At 42.2% G+C, this 10795-nt stretch overlaps 1 non-coding gene across 1 annotated transcript; it reads right to left on the minus strand.

Moving 5' to 3' along the window:
• Window positions 1–2150: 2150 nt before the first annotated feature.
• Trnat-ugu (transfer RNA threonine (anticodon UGU)) lies at window positions 2151–2225 on the minus strand. The gene has a single exon. It is a non-coding gene; the product is annotated as a tRNA-Thr (tRNA).
• Between the last annotated feature and the right edge of the window lie 8570 nt (window positions 2226–10795).

Raw genomic sequence — 10795 nt, forward strand, 5'->3', positions numbered from 1 at the left:
GTTTCTGAAAGTATTTGTATGGAGTGTAGCCATGTATGGAAGTGAAACATGGACGGTAAATAGTTTGGACAAGAAGAGAATAGAAGCTTTCGAAATGTGGTGCTACAGAAGAATGCTGAAGATTAGATGGGTAGATCACATAACTAATGAGGAAGTATTGAATAGGATTGGGGAGAAGAGAAGTTTGTGGCACAACTTGACCAGAAGAAGGGATCGGTTGGTAGGACATGTTCTGAGGCATCAAGGGATCACCAATTTAGTTTTGGAGGGCAGCGTGGAGGGTAAAAATCGTAGGGGGAGACCAAGAGATGAATACACTAAGCAGATTCAGAAGGATGTAGGTTGCAGTAGGTACTGGGAGATGAAGAAGTTTGCCCAGGATAGAGTAGCTTGGAGAGCTGCATCAAACCAGTCTCAGGACTGAAGACCACAACAACAACAACAACAACAACAAACATCAATGATGCAAAATTTTTGCTGAAACCATTAAAAAAACAATTAATCAAATGAACCCGCAGCCTCCAAGATTGCGTTTTCAGTTTAAAGTGCATAAGACTGGTCATCCAATTCGTCCCATTTCTAATAGCATGAATAGTGCCTACCACACCTTAGCAAAGTTTCTGTACGGTATATTAAAAATATTCCTATTTTTTTAAATAATTTTTCAGTTTGAATAGTCAGAACTTAGTGCATAAAATCAAAAATTTGGAATGTGATCAAGATACAAAGATTGTTTCGTTTGATTATTAAGAATTTACATACGAATGTACCTGTACTCACGACCTTAGATATTCTGAAAAAAAAATTACGTTATTTTTTTTAAAAAAAAAGACATTACTGACGAGCAAATTACGGATGTCATGAATTTACTACATATCGCGTTGAGACATAATTATTTCGAATTTAATGGACAGTTATACCAACATGATGGACTCACTATGGGCAATCCGTTAGCAAGTATCTTAGTCGATATTTCCATAAATTCCTTAGAAGAAAATTTCTTTAAAAATTTGTCAGCTTCAAAATTAGGTATTTTATTTTATTACCCATACGTTTATGACATTTTGATTATTTACAAAGGCCCTGAATCTGGTATTGACAATCTGTTTAAAATATTCAATGAACTGCACGAAAAAATCACGTTCACATGTGAGCGCGAAAATGAACATCGTCAGTTAAACTACTTGGATTTAACATTAACGATAACTGACGATATAATATCCTTTAACATTTTCGCTAAGAAACATACACGGACCAGACTGCACCAGCCTCATCAATGCATCCTGAATACCATTAAATAGCCTTTTCTCACTCAGCCATCCATAGAGCTGTTTCCACACCACTGTCCGCCGAAAATCTTGCAGCTGAGATAAATCTGTTAAACAACATTACAGTTAATAACGAATATAAGCTGACAACAGTAGATAAAATCCTTAGAAATAAGACCAAAGCCCGAATTACTACTCTCAGCACTTCTCTTAATAATAAAGTTGACGAAAAGAAAATATATTTTTCCATTCCGTATATAGTGCCAGTATCTTACAGGATTCAGCAATTACTCAGGAACAAATGTAACTGCAACGTAGCCATTTCTACTAACAACAGCTTGCATACCAACCTTACACATAATTTAAAATCAAAACGGTCTCCCCACGAGAACTCAGTAATCTATAAAATCAGTTGTGACACATGTAAAGCCTATTAATAGGCCAAACAGGTCGTGCTGTCTCTGCTAGATACAAGGAACATCTTTTAGGGCAAAATGGTTCTAACACTCATAACTCAACCTTTGCCGACCATCTGTTGATCACAGGCCACAAACCTATGGAAATTCATGACATCGTAATTTTGCACTGTGAAAGAAAAGGTTTTAGACTAAACATTTTGGAAGAGTTACAGATCTTCAAACATCTTTCTCTGAATGATAGCCTCATATTAAATGAACAGCGGCAGTCGCGTAATAAAAAATTTTTCAATGGCTTAAAGCCGTTACTTAAAGATGTCTGATAGCTATATATGACGGTAGTATCTGTTCCCGAAAGAACAGTTACCGTGGATGACCATGCAGCTTTGCTAGAAATGAAATTAAATGGACACCCTAGCTGCAAACAGGCGTTGATGTACTTCATTGTGGACATGTTGAAAATGTGTGCCCCGACCGGGACTCGAACCCGGGATCTCCTGCTTACATGGCAGACGCTCTATCCATCTAAGCCACCGCGGGCACCCCGGGTTCGAGTCCCGGTCGGGGCACACATTTTCAACATGTCCCCAATGAAGTACATCAACGCCTATTTGCAGCTAGGGTGTCCATTTAATTATCATTTCATGTCTGATAGCTAATGTTGGTTATCAGCTTCCCTGTTAGGCCCTTAAATACTGTTTTCCTCTCCCTTGATTTTGGCCTGCCGCTGTGGCCGAGCGGTTCTAGGCGCTTCAGTATGGAACCGAGCTGCTGCTACGGTCGCAGGTTCGAATCCTGCCTCGGGCACGGATGTGTGATGTCCTTAGGTTAGTTACGTTGAAATAGTTCTAAGTCTAGGGGACTGATGACCTCAGATGTTAAGTCCCAAAGTGCTCAGAGCCATTTGAACTTTGCTTTTATGATTTAAATCCTGTTAATTTGTTAATCACTATTATATTAATTTGATACATATGTTGTTAAACCTTTGTAAATTGTGCTACCAGATGGCGAGAGCTGTATCGTGTTCACGTCGTCATTTGCTACGGCCCGCTCGCTCAGTCGCTGTTACTCACTTGTGTCCAATACCACTGTAGCGCCCTTAGTATCATATTTATATATTGTTCTAAAATTTTGACTATACCTGTTATGTATTCAGGTGGAAAATGTTTTAATTGTGGTTTTAATGTTTTGACTAGAGTGATGTCATTCAAATTTCCTCTTAAGCACATGTGAGTATTTTTATGTAATTTAATTTGTAAAAATTAAGTGTTTGTTCTAATGCTTGCCTGCTGTTAGTGTACCTTTCCGTGATACTGTTAGGTAAGGTAACAGTTTCTTCTGAAGAAGGCGCCCCTAAATGGCATTAAAAATTAGTTAAAGACTTTAAATTCTATTTGCAACCAGTTGGCTGGAAATTTCTCACATTGTATTTAATTACGGTTGCTGATCACAGCCATGTTCAAAAAATTATGATCGTAAAATCTTAAAATACTTCGCTCTTCCTCCGTTGATCACCATCGCCGATCTGGCGCCGTGCAACAGCCGTGTCACTGCAGTGCTCAACAATGGCGAGACACCCATCCTGTTCATCACTGTCGCGAGGTACACATGATCCACTCTATCAAAGGCATGATCGAAATCTACAGCAACCAGTGCCCCCCTGGAGGCGGCATGCAGGCGCGAGGACGACGACGCCACGATAGTCTCAGAAGGCTGTCTGGGTGTTACTGATGCCGCCAAGACAAGTCTGACCGGTATGTATTCGATCCGCCATCGACGTTTTGACACGACTGCACAGTATGCGCTCTAAAATCTTGTACTCACTATTAAGGAAGGTCAAGGGGCGATAATCATTGGGTCATTTGCCAGCACGTGGGCCGCCGGAGTGGCCGAGCGGTTCTAGGCGCTTCAGTCTGGAACCGCGCGACCGCAACGGTCGCAGGTTCGAATCCTTCCTCGGGCATGGATGTGTGTGATGTCCTTAGGTTAATTAGGCTTAAGTAGTTCTAAGTTCTAGGGGACTGATGGCCTCAGATGTTACGTCCCATAGTGCTCAGAGCAATTTTTGACCTCAGAAGTTAAGTCCCATAGTGCTCAGAGCCATTTGAACCATTTTTGAACCAGCACGTGGCTTGGGTATCAGCATAATGAGCCTTTCCGGGAATGTTATGGGAACCGGTACTTCTTGCCACGTTGTTGTTGTTGTGGTCTTCAGTCCTGAGACTGGTTTGATGCAGCTCTCCATGCTACTCTATCCTGTGCAAGTTTCTTCATCTCCCAGTACCTACTGCAACCTACATCCTTCTGAATCTGCTTAGTGTATTCATCTCTTGGTCTCCCCCTACGATTTTTACCCTCCACGCTGCCCTCCAATACTAAATTGGTGATCCCTTGATGCCTCAGAACATGTCCTAACAACCGATCCCTTCTTCTGGTCAAATTGTGCCACAAACTTCTCTTCTCCCCAATCCTATTCAATACTTCCTCATTAGTTATGTGATCTACCCATCTAATCTTCAGCATTCTTCTGTAGCACCACATTTCGAAAGCTTCTGTTCTCTTCTTGTCCAAACTATTTACCGTCATTGTTTCACTTCCATACATGGCTACACACCATACAAATACTTTCAGAAACGACTTCCTGACACTTAAATCTATACTCGATGTTAACAAATTTCTCTTCTTCCGAAACGCTTTCCTTGCCATTGCCAGTCTACATTTTATATCCCCTCTACTTTGACCATCATCAGTTATTTTGCTCCCCCAATAGCAAAAAATCCTTTACTACTTTAAGTGTATCATTTCCTAATCTAATACCCTCAACATCACCCGACTTAATTCGACTACATTCCATTATCCTCGTTTTGCTTTTGTTGATGTTCATCTTATATCCTTCTTTCAAGACACCATCCATTCCGTTCAACTGCTCTTCCAAGTCCTTTGCTGTCTCTGACAGAATTACAATGTCATCGGCGAACCTCAAAGTTTTTATTTCTTCTCCATGGATTTTAATACCTACTCCGAATTTTTCTTTTGTTTCCTTTACTGCTTGCTCAATATACAGATTGAATAACATCGGGGAGAGGTTACAGGCCTGTCTTACTCCCTTCCCAACCACTGCTTCTCTTTCATGTCCCTCGACTCTTATAACTGCCATCTGGTTTCTGTACAAATTGTAAATAGCCTTTCGCTCCCTGTATTTTACCCCTGCCACCTTTAGAATTTGAAAGAGAGTATTCCAGTCAACATTGTCAAAAGCCTTCTCCAAGTCTACAAATGCTAGAAACGTAGGTTTGCCTTTCCTTAATCTTTCTTCTAAGATAAGTCGTAAGGTCAGTATTGCCTCACGTGTTCCCATTTTTCTACGGAATCCAAACTGATCTTCCCCGAGGTCGGCTTCTACTAGTTTTTCCATTCGTCTGTAAAGAATTCGTGTTAGTATTTTGCAGCTGTGGCTTATTAAACTGATTGTTCGGTAATTTTCACATCTGTCAACACCTGCTTTCTTTGGGATTGGAATTATTATATTCTTCCTGAAGTCTGAGGGTACCTCGCCTGTTTCATACATCTTGCTCACCAGATGGTAGAGTTTTGTCAGGACTGGCTGTCCCAAGGCCGTCAGTAGTTCCAATGGAATGTTGTCTACTCCGGGGGCCTTGTTTCGACTCAGGTCTTTCAGTGCTCTGTCAAACTCTTCACGCAGTATCGTATCTCCCATTTCATCTTCATCTACATCCTCTTCCATTTCCATAATATTGTCCTCAAGTACATCACCCTTGTATAGACCCTCTATATACTCCTTCCACCTTTCTGCTTTCCCTTCTTTGCTTAGAACTGGGTTTCCATCAACGCTCTTGATGTTCTTGTAAGTGGTTCTCTTATCTCCAAAGGTCTCTTTAATTTTCCTGTAGGCAGTATCTATCTTACCTCTAGTGAGATAAGCCTCTACATCCTTACATTTGTCCTCTAGCCATCCCTGCTTAGCCATTTTGCACTTCCTGTCGATCTCATTTTTGAGACGTTTGTATTCCTTTTTGCCTGATTCATTTACTGCATTTTTATATTTTCTCCTTTCATCAATTAAATTCAATATTTCTTCTGTTACCCAAGGATTTCTACTAGCCCTCTTCTTTTTACCTACTTGATCCTCTGCTGCCTTCACTACTTCATCCCTCAAAGCTACCCATTCTTCTTCTACTGTATTTCTTTCCCCCATTCCTGTCAATTGTTCCCTTATGCTCTCCCTGAAACTCTGTACAACCTCTGGTTCTTTCAGTTTATCCAGGTCCCATCTCCTTAAATTCCCACCTTTTTGCAGTTTCTTCAGTTTTAATCTACAGGTCATAACCAATAGATTGTGGTCAGAGTCCACATCTGCCCCTGGTTCCTAAATCTCTGTCTTACCATTATGTAATGTATCTGATAGCTTTTAGTATCTCCAGGGTTCTTCCATGTATACAACCTTCTATCATGATTCTTAAACCAAGTGTTAGCTATGATTAAGTTGTGCAAAATTCTACCAGGCGGCTTCCTCTTTCATTTCTTAGCCCAAATACATATTCACCTACTACGTTTCCTTCTCTCCCTTTTCCTACACTCGAATTCCAGTCACCCATGACTATTAAATTTTCGTCTCCCTTCACTATCTGAATAATTTCTTTTATTTCATCATACATTTCTTAAATTTCTTCGTCATCTGCAGAGCTAGTTGGCATATAAACTTGTACTACTGTAGTAGGTGTGGGCTTCGTATCTATCTTGGCCACAATAATGCGTTCACTATGCTGTTTGTAGTAGCTTACCCGCATTCCTATTTTCCTATTCATTATTAAACCTACTCCTGCATTACCCCTATTTGACTTTGTATTTATAACCCTGTATTCGCCTGACCAGAAGTCTTGTTCCTCCTGCCACCGAACTTCACTACACTTGCCACAGAAGCTCATTAAACAAGCATAACCAGATCGGTGTCATGACGGTCACAAAGGCACGGTAAAATTCCAACGGGAATCCGTCTGGACCTGGGGACTCGTTAGAAGCACCTGGTGTAATCGCTTCCTCCAGCTCCTCACACGTAATTTGAGATAACGCGTCCGCTTCCCCGTTCACACGCGTCGCGTCTGGGATCTCTTCCAGGACGTTCCCCAGCTCCCTCGGGCCCTCCCCGTCGCTCGCGTAGAATCTGATAAACTGATCCGTGAACGACTGTGCTGTGCCCCGTTGTGTCGAAAAACGACGGCTATCGCCGAGATCGATCTCGTGAATTAACGTCCTTCGTCTTCCTCTACTTTCCTTTGTCATATAATGCATCAAGGGAACTTCGTTGAGCAGGCAATCCTACGACCTCGCGCGTATCATCGTACCCGTATCAACATCGCAAGATGTACCAGCTTCGCCTTGACTCGGTGGACGGCCGTCTGGCGTTCTGGTGTAGGTGGTTTAGCGAAAAATTCCCGGAGGGCCGTAAAGTAAAAGTCAGTGGTCATGAGCTGCCATCGAGAAACCTCCACCCCATAACTTATTGAAGTCCTCCGTAAAGCTGGCTTCGCGCACTCGATCCACCACTGTTGGACAGAACCTAAGAATTTCGTCGACGGAGGCAGCCATGCCACGCGTCCTCCACCATTCTTCGGCATTCTGCATCACGCAGGTGGGAGACGTTCATCTTCCAATTACCCCTCCGTCTCCATACATGCTGTCTAGCAAGGTTAACCGTACAAATATATGCCTCATTGTCTGTAAACGCGGTCGGCCAGAGTTCTGCCTCCACAATCGACATCTCTAACGCCCTAGAAACGTAGATCCGATCCAAACGGCTCGCGGAGTGGCTCGTAAAAAATGTATATCCTGGTTGGTTGCGATACTTCAGGTCCCATGAATCGATTAATTCCATTCCCTTGACTAGCTCCCGAAGTTCTTGACTAGGAGTATAGTTATGATGTCGGCTCTTTCTCTGGAGGACACAATTAAAATCTCCTCCGAGTATGCAATCATCGTATCGTCCCCGGAACAACGGTGTAACCTCATGGGAGTAAAAATCTGCTCTGTCCCTTCTCTTATCCGAGCCTGACGATGCATATATATTGATCAGACGTATTCCAGCTACGGTCACGGCCGTGCCAAGGGCAGAAGGCACATTCACTACTTCGTCTGCACGTATTACTTCCTTCAATAGTATCGCAGTATCTCGTCACACGGGGAATAGTAAATATCGTAACCGTAAAAGTCCGAGGGGGCAAGCACCATAACTTACTATAACAGCGCTATGTCTAAATCTGCAGCCTTTTATCATGTCGCTGAGTATCTTGAATTTTACCGGCGTCTCAATGCTATTGATGTTAACAGAGCCTATCCGAAAAGCTTGTTGCATGGCTGTCAACGTAGATAGGACACCTTACGGTCGCCAGTTCTTCCGTACAGAGGCAGCTTTCTTTCTAACGTCCCCCGCCGTCCCCTCATATGGTCTGCCGTTATTCGGTGCACTCTTTCGGTCTGACACCGGGAGACTGTGTGAGAGCAGTTCCTCCAGCAACATCTGTTCCCGACGGGGGTGGGTCTTCTGACCAGTCCTCTAGTGGTCCCATCGTTGTCGTGCGTTGTAGGCGCCGTAGCCTCCTCAGTAGCCTGTTACCGTCGATCAAACTCCTCCGCTGTTTTAGCAACGTCATCGGAAGGTCGTGTCTCCGTCCCGCTGGCCTTGCATCTACGCTAGGCAGTTCTTCTGTATCCATGGTCATCTGCTCTGTACCCGAAAACGCCTCTGCCTGCTGGATCTGGTTGGTCGTTCTCCACCGCGAGGCGGCGCTTCTTCCTGCGTTTTGGTGAGCACTGTTTTCGTTGCCGAGCCTCGAAATCAGAGGTCAGCATGGCCTCTGGATGTTCGTGGGGGACGTCGGAATCGTGCACTGCCGAATTATCGACGTCTGTAATTGTCTTATCTGAAGGGGCCGCAAGCGGCAGGGCGTTCCGTGACTGGTGCAGGCGGTCCAGCGCAATGTCGTCCTTCCGTGGCTCGTCACGATCTGCCTCTGCCTGTTGGTTCGGTACGTTTCTGTCGCGCGGTCTTATCATCAGAAAATACCATCGTCTTAGGCGTAAAATTAGATGCCACAGGAAGTCCCGCCTCTAAGTGTCTTCAGGCGTATTTTCTCTGGTGTTTCGTCAGGTATTTGCAATTTCGTTTTTGCGATGTGTAGCTGTAGTAAGCCCAAACAAATTCTGGTCATCACGTCTTCCAAGCGAAGTCCAGTGTCGACGGAAAGCGTCGGTTTGTTTACCGTTACAAAATAAATTATTTCTGAAGCGGAGTTTTGCGCGCCCACTCGATAGAGCGGACTCAAGTTAGTCCAGCCCGATATTCGTTTTATCTCTACGTGTTAACAGGGTCAGTAAAACTCTAAGAGTAATTAGTACTCCAGCACTGCCCTGGCCCTTTGTTGAATGCTACCCACAACCATGCTGCGCCACAGAGTAGATGCTGTTTATTCTTCTTGTTTTACTGTACTCGTTAATACGTATAGGTGCAGGACTAGGCTAATTTTGGAGCACTCTATCGAGTTTTTTTTTTTTTTTATTTATTTGTAACGGAAGAAAACCGACGCTTTCTGTCGACACTGGGTTTCGCATGAAGACGTGTTGAACAGAATTTGTTTGTGCTAACTCCACATCGCAAAAACGAAATTGCAGATATAAGCTGAAACAACAGAAAGAATGCACCTGACGACTGTTAGGAGAGATACATTTGGAACCTTTCCACAAAACAGGAGACAAGCTAAAATCCAGCCTTACTCCTTGGCTCGTATGTACCTTTTAATATTCTTTTTACTATTCTTCGTTTCTTCTTATGCTGTTTCTAATCTATCGAAGGTAATGAGATCTACATATTCTTAAATAGGCTCATCGCTTTTTTCTTGTTTTTCCATGGAGTTATTAAACCACAATTCTCTATAATGGTGTACCCCTTACTCTTCTTCTACTAAATTTGTATTTCCTTCACCCCTCTAGATGCTTAAGCACTTATTGACCGTTATTTCTCTGCTATGTAAATCATCTTCAGCTTTACTTATATGTTTGTCCCAAGACTTTTGGTGAACTTACAATATTTTTCGCTTCATTTTGTTTTTCCCTATATACCTCTCTTGCTTCATCCGTTTATTTAACACTTGTAGATGAGCTTATTGCTTTTGCAATTTCTTCATTCCATATCCTTAATCCTTTTTTCTTCCGGTACTCTCATTTTTTATCTAACACTTCGTTAGATTATCGAGTCTATAATGTTATCTCATTCCTAATTAAGTTCTTGATTATTTTCTTGTTTTTGTAGGAAAGCAGACAATCTTCTTTGATACGAAGTTTTTATACTCTCTTCTTATAATAGATGCACTTTAAACACCTCTCCATTCGCTCTTTCATGGCTTTTCAGTTTCTTCAACCTTGTTAGAAGATGTATTCTGATATTAGCATATAGTGATGCTTTCATATATCACTTCTCCGATACACGCTTGCATCTTTTACTTGTGATGACTATATTTTTATCCATATTGATACAGTCAATTAGCGATCTACATTCCCTTGGGCACAGAGTAAACTTATGAGATCTTAGCTAAATAATGTATTTGTTATCCTTAATTTTTAAATTGCTACAAACTGTCTAAGCTTCTCTCCATTAACCCTCAAAGCAACTTTCCCAAATGTACCTATAACATCTTTAGTCAGTATTTTACCCACCCGGGCATTCTGAATATCTTAAAGAATGAAATAGATTCAAAAGTACAGCAAGTTTGTAGTAAATCGAAAATACGGCAATCTATTCAAAAAATTCGTATGTGCAACTTACAAAAATGATGCGAAGAAATGTTGCCGCAGACAATCAGCTAATGGTACGTAATGGGGAGCAATCCTTACAGCCTCTCAGGAATTCTACCAGAGAACAGAAGTTCACAATCTTAGTATCTCAACTGGCGAAACTAAACTCATGACGATTAAATGACTAGGAGCTATGTCGTGTAACACACTCAGTGCCAATGAATGAATGGAAAGGTTACTCCTTAGTATGCGCCCTGTTACAGAACAAATCCACATTGGAAATAAAGTGGACAGCTTTAGTTAAAT

Source organism: Schistocerca cancellata, chromosome 2, assembly GCF_023864275.1.
Source record: "Schistocerca cancellata isolate TAMUIC-IGC-003103 chromosome 2, iqSchCanc2.1, whole genome shotgun sequence".
Taxonomy (NCBI): domain Eukaryota; kingdom Metazoa; phylum Arthropoda; class Insecta; order Orthoptera; family Acrididae; genus Schistocerca; species Schistocerca cancellata.